The sequence below is a fragment of the Rhinopithecus roxellana genome, chromosome 13 (assembly GCF_007565055.1).
Source record: "Rhinopithecus roxellana isolate Shanxi Qingling chromosome 13, ASM756505v1, whole genome shotgun sequence".
In the NCBI taxonomy this organism is placed as follows: Eukaryota; Metazoa; Chordata; class Mammalia; order Primates; family Cercopithecidae; genus Rhinopithecus; species Rhinopithecus roxellana.
Genome location: NC_044561.1, coordinates 118,093,099 through 118,105,722, shown reverse-complemented (window position 1 = coordinate 118,105,722; position 12,624 = coordinate 118,093,099).

The following is a 12,624-nucleotide window of genomic DNA, read 5'->3' as shown; positions in this document are numbered from 1 at the left end:
TCCTTCCTTCCTCCCTCCCTTCCTCCCTTCCTTCCATTCCTTCCTTCATCCCTTCTTTCTTTCCTTCCTCTCTTACTTTCGTTCATTCCTCCCTCCCTCGCCTCCTTCCCCCCTTCCTTTCATTCCTCCCTCCCTTCCCTCCCTTCCTTCCTCCCTTCCTTTCATTCCTTCCTTCCTTTCATTCCTTCCTCCCATTCTTCTCTCCTTCCTTCCTTCCTTCCCGCCTTCCTTCCTTCCTTCTTTCATTCAGTCAATCAATCCTCAGACAAATATTTACCAAGCACCTACTGGTGCAAACAACATTCCTGTTGTAAGTAAAGGTGAAGTCCTAGTAAGGAGGGCCAGCTAACAATCAAACAAACAAAAAACTAATTTAAGACAAGAGTGATAAAGAAGGAAAGGGGATAGTTTCTTGGGGAAGGTGAACCCCACGACCTAAGGTGGTGCTTAAAAACAGAACTGAGCATGGCTTGACAGCCAGAACTGCAGGGAAGCCAGTGTCGCTGGAGCTAGAGAATTGGGGTGCAGATACTTTGGCGGAGCAGAAGGAAGACAAAGAGGCAACTTCACACAGGGTCTTACAAGCCCTTATGTGGGTTTATTGAAAGCCATGGAAAGGCTGTATTACAAACACAGGCACACAAACACACACACACACGCAACAACACCACAATGATCTGATTTATATTTTTTAAAGAGCCTCTGGCTGTCATGGGGAAAAGGGATGGTGGCTAGGAGTGGAGGCCAATTCGAAGGCTAGTGTGGTCCAAATGTGTGAAGATGGAGAGAAATGGAGGGATGCACTGGGGAGGTGGAGTTGGGCACGCAGCTGACCACATTGCCCAGCCTTTCTTGCACTTAGCAGGGTCTATGCAACCAAGACTTAGCTCATGGAACATGGGCAGAAGTGACGTATGCCACTTCCAGGCCTGGCCCATAAAACCCTGCCCCACACGTGCTCTATCTCTTTTCCCCACCGGAAGGCTGAATGCAGAGACCTAGTCTTTAGACGAGAGGGAGCCCACAAGACGGGAAAACCGTGGGGCTGAATGATACATTGCAAGGTCGTCCCCCAACCCCCAATCAGGAGCCCGGGTTTTGAGCTTCTGTCCTGTTGTATTAAGTCGCTGACATATGTTAAGCCCCTGAGGCCCAGCCTGCAGCCTAGGCCCTCCAGGTCCCAGAGGAGGCTATATTTCCATATGGAAGCCTCTAGAAAGGAACTCAGTCCTGCCAACGCCTCGATTTGAGCCCAGTGAGACCTGTGTAGCCCTCCACCCTACAGAACTAGACAATAATACATTTGTGTTAAGCCACCAAGTTTGTAATAACTTATTGCAGCGGCAACAGGAAGCTAATACAGTGGGTGTGAGGATTAAATGAACCAGTAGATGTGGAGCTGGAGAGCTGAGCTTGGCCCTGAGGATTTGTTTAGAAGTGTGAGTCACCGTTACAGATATCACAAGTGATCAGATGCCTGGGGCCTGTAGGGATGTCCAACCTGGTGCCTGTCGGACTCAGTTCCCAGGCAGAATTGGGCCCCAGTACCTGGTAGAGAGGGCCTTGGATCCCTTCTCTCCCGAGAAGCAGGATGAAGCTCAGTGGGCCGGAAACAGGGTGCTGGTGCCACTACCTCAGCCTGATTTTTAGCAACAGCATCAGCAAGTTTAACATTCCAATTTCTGCTCAGACTTCAGAGGAGCAGAAACCTGGGCTAAAGTCTCAGAGTCGGAGTGAGTGGGGCTCCAAGGACCCACAGCTCAACAAGAGCCCAAAAAGAGTTTGTGGAGACAGTGGGATCCGGGGAATGGCCTGATCTTGGGGGAAGGGCAGGGCCCACTCAGGGGAGAGTTAATGAGGGCCTGGTTGTGGACACAACTGGAGTCAGTAAGACCTGAGTTTGAATTCCTCCACTCCTAGCTGGGTGTATTAGTCCGTTGTTACACTGCCGTGAAGAACTACCTGAGGCTGGGTAATTTATAAAGGAAAGAGGTTTCGTTGACTCACAGTTCTGCATGCCTGGGGATGCCTCAGGAAACTTACAATCATGGCAGAGACAAAAGGGAAGCAAGCTATGTCTTACACAGCAGTGGGAGAGAGAGAGGAGGCAGGGACTGCCAAACACTTTTAAACCATCAGATCTCGTGAGAACTCACTCACTATCACGAGAATAGCATGGGGAAAACTGCCTCCATGATTCAATCACTTCCCACCAAGTCCTTCCTTCAACACGCGGGGATTATAATTGGAGATGCAATTTGGGTGGGAACACAGAGCTAAACCATACCACTGGGTGTCCATAAACAGAACACTTGTACTCCCTGTGCCTTGGTTTTCCCATCTGAGAAACAGGGTAGTAATGACGCTCACCCCATAGGACCATGTTGAGGATTATAGAAGCTGTTTTGTGCCACTCTCCAGGTGCCCCTTAGCCAGTAGCTGCTTCTCCTCCTTTTTCACAACTGTCTGTGTGTAGGTGTCGAAAATTCTTTTTCCATAAGCAGGGGCAGGGCCAAACACTCTGCCTGTGCTAGGCATAGTCACAGACATCACTCACGGGACTCTCACCTTACAGCCCAGGACACAGAGACACTTAACCTGCCAAGAGATACTTAACCTGCCAAGTCCTCCCAGCCAGGCTGTGGCTGAACCAGGATTGAACTCAGGGCTGTCTGGCTACCCAGGTCATGATCCTTGTCAGGCCAGATGCTGCTAGCTTTATCCCCCTCCCATTGCCTCTATAGTTCTCACTTTCCTTGTCTCCGGGATGGGGCCGAGGATCTGTGGCTGTCTGTGCTCCCCCACTGTTCTGAGCGTCCCATGATGCACAGCTGAGAGGCGCTTAGGTGTGCCCGCTGGGGGTGGGTGTTACTGGGGCCATGGGGGATGTGTCTGGCCCCGTCAGGCAGGTGACTGTGCCCTGTACTTGGCATTTTTGGTTCAGTGGCTCTATTTTAAGCCAGAGGAGGTTAGACTTCGAGTATGTGTGTTTCTCAGGTTGGAAAGCTGTCAGCTGAGCAGTCATCAAAAACAGCAACACCTGAGACATCTCCGTCTTCAGCTTACCTCTCTGCCTCCTCCCCTCCTTCCTCCTTTGAAGACCTAAGGGAACCCCGTGATTTTCCTCTGTCGCATCGCACCAGAGGCACACCTGCATCCCTCAATGGGGCCTTGGATTTTCTTCTTTCAGAGCTCCAAGGTTGTCAGCTTTGAGGACGACAAAAAAGGCAATCCCAGTCGCAGGCTGGGCGCTAAGCATGCTTTGAAGCACTTAGGAGTCTAGATCCTTCTGAGGCCTTTGTGAGTCAGGCAGGCCATTCCCATCTCAGGGAGAGGAAACTGAGGCTCAGAAGGAGAGAGAGAGACCCACCTAAGGCCACACAGGGTACGGCAGTGGCAAGGAAGAACATAGGTGTCAGAGTTAGCCAGACCTTGGTTCTGTCTTGGGCAAGTAACTTCACCTCTCTGAGCCTCAGTTTCCTTGTCTGTGACCTGGGGCTAGGAATGTCTGCCTGACAGTGTTCCCATGAGCATTAAATGGAGTGTGTGAAGAACTGCTCAGCACAGAATATGCCCAGCAAAAGTTAGTACTGCCCTCCACCCAATTCATTTCTTCTTTGCCCTTTTCCACACTACCTATTCCCCAGGGCTACTGGGATCTTAACGGATTGATTTTTTATAATTAGACTATAGCCCAGTAATTTTCCAGGAAGCCAGAAGACCTGGCACATTCCCTAATAAGTTCTCTCTCTTGTCTCTCTCCTGAAAGAATTGATTATTTTAACCTCAGGGGACAGTAGGTGCCAGCTCCTTAGAGGTGGCAGCTGTGGTCTTTCTGTAGCCTGATTATCATTTAGGGACCTAGATTACCAGAAATTAAAAGCCGTCTCTTGCTGATTTAAGCAACGTTGCTGGTAGGAATTTGGGGTCTCTCATAATTTTCTGGGTACTGAAAGACAAAACATATGGTTTGGGGGATCCAGAGAGATGGAACCTTGAGTATCACCAGAAAACACCATAGCCAAACCCAGCAGGGGGAGCCATTGCTCCCAGGCCAATGAGGATATTATTTGGGGAACAAATGACAACTGTCTGAACGAGAGTCTCTCTCTGATGGGTTTTAGGCAGGGCTGCTCAGAGAAGTCCTAACGTGTTTGTGACCATTTAGTTGGAGCCATTGACAGTTTGTTCTTCAGCCTCATGAGGATCCATATCTTTGAGTTAATGGAGTTATTAAAACCCTTACTCTGGGCCGGGTGCGGTGGCTCATGCCTGTAATCCCAGCATTTTGGGAGGCTGAGGTGGGTAGATCACTTGAACCCAGGAGTTCAAGACCAGCCTGGGTCACACAACGAAACCTTGTCTCTACAAAAAATACGAAAAAAAAAAATTAACTGGGCATGGTGGTGCACACCTGTAGTCCCAGCTACTCAGGAAGCTGAGGTGGGAGGATCACTTGAGCCTGGGAGGTCGAGGCTGCAGTGAGCCATGATCACATCACTTGAGCCTGGGAGGTGGAGGCTGCAGTGAGCCGTGATCACATCACTTGAGCCTGGGGAGTTTGGTCCATCAGCCACTGCACTTCAGCCTGGGTGACAGAGTGAGACCCTGCCTCAAAAAACAAAAACAAAACAAACTTTGCTGTGGTTTTAGATTTGAAAATCTAAGTGAGAGGAGTATAGAGATTTGCTAAACCATTCTCTCTACTTTCATGTATATTTGAGAATTTTCACAATAAAACACTTTTTTTTTTTTTTTTTTTTTTTGAGATGGAGTTTTGTTCTTGTTGCCCAGGCTGGAGTGCAATGGCACAATCTCGGCTCACTGCAACCCCCGCCTCCTGGATTCAAGCAATTCTCCTGCCTCAGCCTCCCAAGTAGCTGGGACTACAGGCACACGCTACCACGCACGGCTAATTTTTTTTTGTGGTGTTAGTAGAGATGGGGTTTCGCCATGTTGGCCAGGCTGATCTCAAACACCTGACCTCAGGTGATCCACCCTCCTCGGCCTCCGAAACTGCTGGGATTACAGGTGTGAGCCACTGCACCCGGCCAATAAAACACTTTTTAAAAGAATCTTTCTCTCTGTCCATCCCACCCTATTTTTTCCCCTGCTGTTTATTTGGTCTGAGTAGGAGGTGACTCTGAGAGTTAGAGTAAATAAGAACATTGATTGAGTAGTTAGTATGATCCAAGCACAAAGCAGGCCTCACTTCGTTTAATCCTCAGAACAACAGTAGGCATTGTTAATTCCACCCTATAGATGAGGAAATTGAGGCTCAGAAGGATGCAGAGATTTTTTTCAAAGTCACAATTGCAAAGAGAGGGCAAGCCAGCTGCTGAGCTCTTGCTCTTGACGGCGGCCCCTCCCTGCCAGTGAGGAGCTTAGCACGGTGCTGTTACAGGTGGCAGTTGCTGCCATATGGCAATTTGAGCCTAGCTGCTACAGACAGAGGCCTGTCCCTTTTCCTCCTGCCAAGGACCACCCCTCCCTTTCCCAGTCAGCATAATATTGTAGAATCAAGAGCTGTCTGTCTGAATTAAAGGGGGCAGGACTTGCATTGCAGAAGACATCATGGGCTAGAAAGAGTCAAGGCAAAGAGATAAAGAGCCTGAGACGTGAAGAAATACATGTGCTAATGTTAGTGTAACACAGAGCTTCCCTATCCAATGCCTCAGCCAGTAACCATATGTGGCCATTTATAGTTAAATTAATTAAAATTGAATTAAGCTGAAATTTCAAGCCAGGTGCCATGGTGTGAGCCTATTTTCCCAGATACTTGAGAGTCCGAGGCAGGAGGATTGCTTGATTCAAATACAGGCTGTCTGGTTCCGGAAACCTGCCCTTAACATTTATTCATAATCTTTGCTTTATATAGGCTAAGGAGGCTTTTGAGGGAAGGAAAGCTGGTATAACGTCCTGAAGAAAGTCCTGCAGACGCTGGGCACAGTGGCTCATACCTGTAATTCCTCTCAAAGTGCTGGGATTACAGGCATGAGCCACTGTCCCCGGTCAATTCTGGTTTCTTTAAAGTGGGGCAAGGACCGGCAGACATTTGTATAGCAACTGGAGTGCAGAATCCCTCTAGATTCTCGTGGTTATTTTTTTTCCAGATGTTTTGTAGTTGGTTCTTCTACACCTAATTTGACAGTATTCTTTTTAGCAACGAGTGTTCACTGAGTTTTCAGAAAAACAAATCTCTTCCTTTTGCACTCATATTTCATCAGTTTATGGAATATCTAATTCAGTTACATTGTTACAATATTAAGTGTGCCTTGTGCAAACTGATTTGGGAACAGACCCAGTGGACTGTTGGCAAGCATGCCCTTCTACAGCCAAGAGCCAAAGGGGACCGGGGCCTAGAGAATGGCTTACTAGTCATAAGCATTCAATGTGCCTGAGGCAGTAGCATTGCATTCAGACAGCATGGAGAGCACTGGTTAGCCTGGCAAGCTGGTTGAACAGATTGGTAAAAGGACTTTGTGCACTAACTCTGGAAAAGACTCCATAGTGTGGAATTGTCTCCGGAAGACATGTGCCCCCACTGGAGACTACATTTCCCAGCATCCCTGGCATCTAGGTATGACCATGTGACTAGTCTCCACCAATGGAATGTGAACAGGAGTGGTGCGTGTCACTTCCAGGCAGGGCCTTGAGGAAGCAGGTGAGCTTCTCCATCCCTGTCTGTCTAGATACAGAGAACCCTAAAGCCCTGCAGGATGGCAAAGCTGCAACATGGAAGTCACCCGGATCACCACGTAAAGGAAATCTACTCTCCAACCAGGAACAAACACCTGCCTTGCAATATTAGGTAAGAGATAAACTGCTATTGTGTTAAGCCACTAGATCTTGGGGGCTGTTTGCTATAGCAACTAGCATTACCCTGTTTAATACACTTCCCATATAGGGCTGTCATGAGGATTAAGTTAAATGACACACATGTAAGAGACTCTTAAATGGGACTTTTCCTATTGTCTCAGATTTACAGCTAAAGCCCCAAAGTCAAGGACGGACAAGAGGTGTCAAATACCACCATATCATGCCTGCAGGACTTTTTTTTGGAGATAGGGGTCTCACTCTGTCACCCAGGCTGGAGTACAGTGGTGCGATCTTGGCTCTGCAACCTCTGCCTCCTGGGCTCAAGCTATCCTCCCACCTCAGCCCCCCAAGTAGGTGGGACTATAGGCACAAGCCACCACGCCTGGCTAATTTTTGTATTTTTTTGTAGAGATGGGGTTTCACCATGTTGCCCAGGCTGGTCTCGAACTCCTAAGCTCAAGCAGTCCACTGCCTCAGCCTCCCAAAGTGCTGGAATTACAGGCATGAGTCACTGTGCCCACCCCCTGCAGGACTTTCTTCAGAACGTGGAAGAAAGCTTTCCTTCTCTGAAAAGCCCCCTCAGCCTACATAAAGCAGAAGATTATGAATAAATGTTAAGGGCAAGTTTCTGGAACCAGACAGCCTGTATTTGAATCCTGTGCCTAAAACTTACTAGCTGTGTGATCTGGGAAAAGCTACCTCACCTCTCTGGACCTTAGTGGATGTAAGATGCCATTAGTAATAGTACCTACCTCATAGCCTTGTAAGGTGCACATAGTTAGACTACTTGACTGTTAAATAACATTCTTGAGGTGAAGGGCCAAGTTTGATTCAGGGAAAGTGTAAAATATGATATGATTGGATGTTGAAACTGGACAGAAAGGCATGGGCAAAAAGGAGAGATTTCATTGAATGTATTGGAAAGGCAATGGTTGAAGAAAAGCTAAATTCATTTATGTGTATCCCTCATCATGTTCAGATTATTCAATAAGCCAGTTAGACACATGAAATATATAGATCAGCTTGGGGCACACTGAAAGCCTCAATACATCTTAACTCAATACATCTTAACTATTATTATTCAAACTTGTGCCAGGTCAGGAACGAAATATTCTCTAAGCTTTATTACTTTTGAGTGATAATACAAATGAATACTTTTGGGGTGATAGAAAGCAATGATCCACATACTTCTGGGTTTTCATAATACTTCAATTTTTTTAAAATTTATTCTTATTTATTTATTTATTTTTTTGAGACAAGATCTCACTCTGTCACCCAGGCTGGAGTGCAGCGGCACAATCTCAGCTCACTGTAACCTTCACCTCCCAGGTTCAAGCAATCTCATGCCTCAGCCTCCTGAGGAGCTGGGATTACAGGTGCCCGCCACCACACCCAGCTAATTTTTTTTGTATTTTTAGTAGAGATGGGGTTTTGCCATGTTGACCAGGCTGGTCTTGAACTCCTGGCCTAAAGTGTTCCACCCACCTCAGCCTCCCAAAGTGTTGGGATTATAGGCGTGAGCCACCATGCCTGGCCAATACTTCAAAATATTTATGAATCCAAATAAGAATGGCAACTCCATTTGCAAAGTGAGAACAATGGGAAAAAATCTGCAAGTGCTGTTTATAATCACCTTCATTTTATAAAAGAATTAATTTCATAACCCCTGAAATTAGGAAGGTCATAATCTCAGAGTAAAGGACAGTCCTTCTGATGGAATCCATTTAACTGAAGAGAATTCACTAGGTTGCCCTTATTTTTAGTACAGTTTACTGGCCCATGTTTGGAGACTCCAGGTATAAATTACCACAAAGTATATAAGCACTCAGAGCTGTTATCCCTCATGATGGTCCTACAAAAGTGGGATTGTCGTAGTCTATTCAGGCTGCTCTAACAAAAATACCTTATGCTAGGTAATTGATAAGCAACAGAAATTTATTTCTTACAGTTCTGGAGGCTGGGAAGTCCAAGATCAAGGTTCCAGCAGATTCAGTGTTTGGTGAGGGCCTGTTTCTCCTGGATGATGGCAACTTCTATGTGTTCTCACATGGGGGAAGGGCAAAGGGCTAACAAGCTCCCTCAAGCCTTTTTTATAAGGGCACTAATCTCATTCAACCCCCAAAGGCCCCATCTTTTAATACCAGATTATGTTTCAACATATGAATTTTGGGGGGACACAAACATTCAGACCACAGCAGGGAACGTAGTCTATGAGGATATGGAGTTTCCAAAGATTAGGTGACTTGCTCAGGGTCACCCAGCTGGGTTCAGGCCTGGTCCCAGGGTCTCAATGCTCTGGGAAAAAATAGTCTTTTCATCCAGGGTAATTATGTGTTGGAGGGATCTCTGTTCCACATGGTCATCCGAGGATCCAGGCTCCTTTCTTGTGATCTTCCATGTCCTAAAGCTGAAATTCCTCTCCTGGAGACAACAGGCCCCCAAGGGATCTATGGATGGAATTCAGGAATTCATGAACTTGAAAGAGAAAATAATTGCATCTTTATTTACACTAACCTCTGACATTTAACATTTCTTTCCATTATGAATATAGATAACAAAGTGGTATTAGCAGTACCTATTTGTTGCCAATAGAAATCACAGATATTTTCATATTATATTGATGTTATTACAGATAACTTTAAATACTGTTTATACTATCATGACATTGAAATTACGGTAATTAGACTAGATCTTATTGTTTCATGTGTTAATAAGGAATCACTATATCACATACTTTTTACATTTTGGTTACTACATTTTAATAACTTGTTGCCTTTGTAATTCCATGTATTTTATTTTATGCATTTAAAGGTATTAACTGAGAAGGATACAATAGACTCTACCAGCTGCTCCAGGGGCCCTAGGTTCATAAAGAAAGGTTAGGAATCATGTTCTAGAGCCTTGGAGACCTCTACCGGATTCTCTGCATGTGCCCAGAAGATTAAAACAGAGATGGAGTCTGGAAGATTGTAAGGATCCAGGTCTGGAATCACATCCCATGGCCAGACCTCAGTCACCTGGCTGGGAGACCTCAGTCACCTTTCTGGGTGCTCAGGAGGAAAGAGGAGATAGTTCAGAGAATAGCAAGCCAGACTCTGCCCCATTATGTCACTTGCAATGACTCAAATTAAAGAGACGCTGGGACCTCTTGTCCAGCATCCTCTGATTTGTGCAGGTAGTAGGAGGGAGGGAGGTACTGGGCACCAGGTGCCAATCTTCCTTATTTTATTTGCATGTGCAACAAGTCTGTATTGCATGGAGACAGTTCTAAGGATGGTTGAGATTGAGTTTCTCAGATTTTCCTTTTGCTCTTCCAATGTACTGGCTGTTTTGTGTCCCCAAGAACTTATAATTTATTGGGGGCTGGTGAAATTAGGACAAAATGTACATCATTGAAAATAGAATTATAGCTTGCATGTATACAGAGCTTTAGAGTTTGTCAAGTACTTTCATAAGCCTGGGCTCATCTGGTCCTCATTACAGCCCTCAACAAGACAGGGCAAGAAGGATCATTCCCATATTCAGAGTTGAAAACTAAACTCAGAAAGGAGAAATGGATGCTCAGGTTCACAAACTAGAGGCAGAATCAGGGCTACAGTGGTCTCAATCACCATTCAACAGGCATGTATTAAATACCTACTATGTCCTAGGTTCTGTGCTGGGGTCCAGGGATACAGAGATGAACCAGAAATCCACTCAGCTTCTAGGGAGAATGCCCAATAGAAAAGCCAAGAATTGATAGGTAATTATATTACCACATATAATTATATTTGTCAAGACTCTTAATTGAAGAGATAGGAATCCAACTCAAATTAGTTTAATAAGAGGAATTTATTGGTTCACATAATAAAAATTTCAGAAATGTAAGGCTTTAGGCATGGCTAGATCCAGCTTCACAAACCATATTCCCTGAAATTTGCTTCTCTTATTCTCTGGAGTGTGTGTGGGTTTATTTTTCAGACAGGGTCTCATCTCATGGTGATAAAGATAGCCCACAGAGATTCCAGGCTTATCCTCTACTAGTCTGGCAACTTGAGTCAAAAGATGGTACCTCTTTCCCAATTGTTCCAGAAACAGTCTTGAGGTTGACTCTCATTGGCTGGAATGGGGTCACATGACTATCCCTGAACCAATCACTATAATTTTGATTGAGCAGACCTAGTCACATATTGGCATCTGCAACTGGGGTGCTTTAATCAGCCTCCTTTGAACCATGGGGACTGATGTGGAAGGCCTCCCAAAGGAAAATTGGGGGACTGTCCCTCAAAGAAAAGGGAAAATATGCTGGGAAGGCAAAACCAACAGAGGCCCCTTATGGCAATGGTGGTGATAGTACTGGCTGCTATGGGAGCAGAGGGAGAAGGTAATCCAGGCTGGAAGTTGGGGAAGGTAAGGCAGGAGAGAGCACCAGGCACAGGGAACATCGCATGTATAAAGACCTAGTAGTGAAGAGACCATAACACTTGGGAAACTGCATATAGATGACAGGTGGGATGGGAGGGACTATAGTGATATTGCAAGACCAGTTAGAAAGCCAACTGATAAAACACTGGGGTGGTCTGGAATAGGTTGATGCTAAATTGCAAAAATGGCTGTCATTATTTATTCCTTATATTCACACCCCATCACAAAGGGAAATCTGTCTCTCTGCTCCTTGAATCTGGGCAGGCCTTATAATTTTCTTAGGCCAGTTCCAGGCCTGGGCCTCAAAAGAGACCTTGCAGACTTTCCCTCTGTCTTCTGGAACTTTACCCAGCCACCCTGCCCAGCCAAACGAGCCAGTGCCATTCTGCTGGATGGTAAGAGACACATGGAGCAGATCTGGGCCATCCCACCTAAGTCCCTGTGATGTGAGCAAGCCCAACTAAGAAAAGTAAGGCTGCTACCCAGCCAACAGCTGGCTGCAGATGTATGAGACCGCCCAGCTGAAACCAGAAGAACCACCCTGCTGAGCCCATACCAAATTGCCAACTTCAGAATTGTGAGCTAAATAAGTAATTGTTTTAATCCACTAAGTTTTGAGGTGGTTTGTTTTGTATGCAGTAATAAATAACTCATACAGGGTATGTTTACAGGAATAAAGTGTGTGATACGGGAGGCAATATTCAAGAGCTTTTTAAGGAAAAATAACCAGATCTTGATGACCATCTGGATGTAGAGTGTAATGGAGATAGAGGGTTGGGCAAGTGCTGGGAGAACAAAGAAGGGGAAGTTGGCTCATTCATTCATTCATTCCATGAGTATCTATTGTGTACCTTTCTATGTCAAGCAGAATGCTGGAAGCTGGTGACGCAGTGGTAAACAGGACAGCTGCAGCTCCTGCCCCCATGGAATCTGTGTTTCAGCAGGTTGAGTTTGAGACTCTGGTGGATATCCAGGTGGAGCCGTCCTGTAGAAAGTCTGCTGACTTCCCATCCATTACTTTCTCCACTGCCTCCTCCCTGATCATCTCCCACTTCTACCTTTCTGTCCCTAGTCATGTATCCTTAAGTAAGTCTGCTCTCTCTTCTGGTCTCACTTTGCCCATTTATGACAATAGCAGGAAGGGAATGAGAACTCCATGAAGTCCTCAGCTTCCGTGAGGATGGGAATGTGTCTGTGCCTTGCCCTGCAGACTCAGATGGAGAGGCTGGGTCTGTATTTATGATTGGTAAACCCAGGATGGGCTGCTTGTGTCTGGTCAACTGGAAGTAGCAGGATAGCAGACAAACCCAGGGATGAGGCTGAGATCCTCTCAGAAGTGGTGGCCCAGTCACAGAGCCACTTGTCACATGAGAACAGGTATGATTCATAGAGTAATGAATT